Here is a 2,821-nt window from a genome sequence, read left to right as displayed (position 1 = left end):
AGAGACATGGGATAATGATCTAAAACAGCTGAAGTTTCATTTCAGTGATGCTTTTTCTAAAATTTCTTTGTAAAGACTTTATGACTCTTTTATATATATATGCTCTGATGCAAATCTTGATGTACAATGTATATATCTTTCATATATTTTACTTCTTTATTTGACATTGTTGTCAAAGGGGGAGTAATAGTTAAAGAGTCAGTCAAAATTTTGTATGTAATGTAAAGAGGGAGTAATAGGAATCCCTTTCATTTTTGTATAACAAACATGCAATTGCTAAGGGGGAGTACATGTCATGTAGTTAATTTTTATATTGCACACTTAGTTGACAATTTTTTTCCTAAGTGTTGCCATCAATGCGAAAGGGAGATAATGTTGGCATTTGATCATTTGATCTAAACCACTAATTGTTTGTTTGCTTGATACAACCGGTACATGTATGTTCTATAAAGAGATTAGATTGTCGTATGATGACTATGTTGTATGTTTTCATTGACATGGCAACTATGTTTCTATAGTCATCTGAGTCCTACAATTCAACTAGTAAGCAGAGACAGTTTTTATCAGAACCAGTAATTGGGACTTTAACTGGTAAAAGACAGACATAATAATATTCTGACAACCGGTACAAGAAATTTATGAAGAATGGGATGATGTGGTTTTGCAACAGCAAAGAAGACTAGTAGATGAAGTTATGTTCATGACCGTATGTGCAGATTCAATCGGATGAATGAGATTTGATTGACATAGGAGGTATTCTGATGGACATTCAACCAGTAGTGATGAAAATCACTTAGATCAATAAAACAACACATAATTTGATTTGTTATGTCGGTGGTCGACATAAGGCATGCAATGGAAGATTGTCTAGATTCATTGAACCTATTGAACTGTTCCAAGCTTCTAGCCGACCTAATGATGTTTTTAAGATGTGTGATGAGGTATGGAGGGTATATGAGTATGATCTTGAATGTGTAAGAAATCATTAGCAAATTTCATCTTTCTAATCGTGCAATGATCAAAGGAGTTCTGAGATGAAGTATATATGATGTTGTAATGTTCTGAAGAATATCTTATCAGACACTAATGGTGTTATAATGAGATCATTTGAACTTGTTGTCTCCTTAATAGTTGGAGCAAGAAAATCCTCTCATATGGTCACTCCTAATAGGGTGCAGTCAGATCCTAATAGGTATGATCATTAAATCCTCTAACAAGGTGACACATTAACTTGTGTTTGAAAATCCCAGTAAGGTGGGTAGCTCCTAATAGGGCTAGTCCTCATAGGCCTAATTGTATAGCTCTTAACTGGGCTTAGACACTCCTAATAGGGTGTGCCCCTAACCAGGTGTTGTATGTTAGAGTAAAGTAATTAATTAACTTTACTCTCCTCTTAAGATTTCACTTTATGCATATATTAGTCATTTAATAATTAATATTTAATTATTAAATGCTCTCACCTTAGGGTTAGGTTTTCCTTTCGGTGTTGATCTCCTTTATAAGGATTGATCTCTTGTATTATTGTCATATTCTTGATTCATTTTTCTCTGATAATAAATCTTTTCACTTTGTCAGAGCCAAAACCCTTGTTTCGTTCTCTCTCTTTCTCTGTGACAGGTTTCTTGCATGCAGGTTTCTTTGGGTTCTGTGGATTTGTATTTCTCAAATACTACATGGTATCAGAGTCAGATCTGCTGCAGCTTGTTTAGACTTTTTGAAAGATTTTGAGATCTAGGTTTTGGTTGCATCAGATCTATGTTTGTCTTCTGTTTTTTATTTTGGAATAGGGGGTTTTTTTTTGGTGCACTTTAAGTCCAAATGGACCTCATCGTTGAGCTCGCAGTGCCCAAAAACCCCTATTTTCATATAAAATACGTCTGATTCGGACACAGTTGCTCTAGAAGGCAAAAAAAATTTGGCCCCAAGGTTGTACGGCCCCAGGGCACGCAGTTCGAGGCAAAAACAAACAAAAAAATAAAATAAAAATAAAAAACGACTGCAGTTTTTAAAAAAAACAGGCGCCGCCCATTTCCAGTGCCGCACCGCCGGTGTGCAGCTTGGCAGCCTCTACCCGGCCACTGCCGCCGGCGGTAACAACCGGCCGCGGCCAGGCAGCCACCGTCGCCGGCGGTAACAATCGGTCGCGGCTAGGGAGCCACCGTCGCGCCGCCAAGAGGACCCGACGCTCCCTACGCCGCCCGCGGGCCTCCTGCCCTCCGCCAGCACTAGCGGCGCTGCCCCCACGCCACCAGCCCTTCCCCCAGCCCCTGGTCGCCCAGCGGACCAAGGTCCAAATTTTTTTTTAAGCCCCTGAGGGCTATAAGGGCCCAACTAGACCTTTTTGGAGCTGTTTTACAAAATCGAGTATAAATCAGGCGTCCGATCTCCATTTTTCGAAAACGAATAGGCGTTGGAAAGCTAGCTCCGAGCTCGTTCTAATGGTGTAGGATTTTTTTTTCAGATTTTTCCAGTTTGATTGCATTTTTTCGCAATCAAAGTCCGATGAGCCTTTTTGCACTCCGAGGGGCATGACTTGCTCGTTTTTGCTCCGTTTTTCGAAAGCGAATAGGCATCGGAAAGGTGGTTCTGTGCTCTTTCCAGATCTGTAGTCTGTTTCATTAGTAAATTCTTCAAGTTCTCATAATTTTGTCTCAACCCGTTATTGCTTTCTCTCATTTTCAGGCTTTCAGTTTCTACTAGGGATTAGTTTTTGGCATTGTGGGGGGGGGTGTTTTTCTTGCTTTCTATTATTTACATCAGAAAACTAGAATCTACAAACACCAAAACAAAACAACCAAACCTCTTCTGCATCTTCTATCTA

Source organism: Cryptomeria japonica, chromosome 11 (genome assembly GCF_030272615.1).
Source record: "Cryptomeria japonica chromosome 11, Sugi_1.0, whole genome shotgun sequence".
Classification (NCBI taxonomy): Eukaryota; Viridiplantae; Streptophyta; class Pinopsida; order Cupressales; family Cupressaceae; genus Cryptomeria; species Cryptomeria japonica.
Note: the sequence above shows the minus strand (reverse complement) of the source record.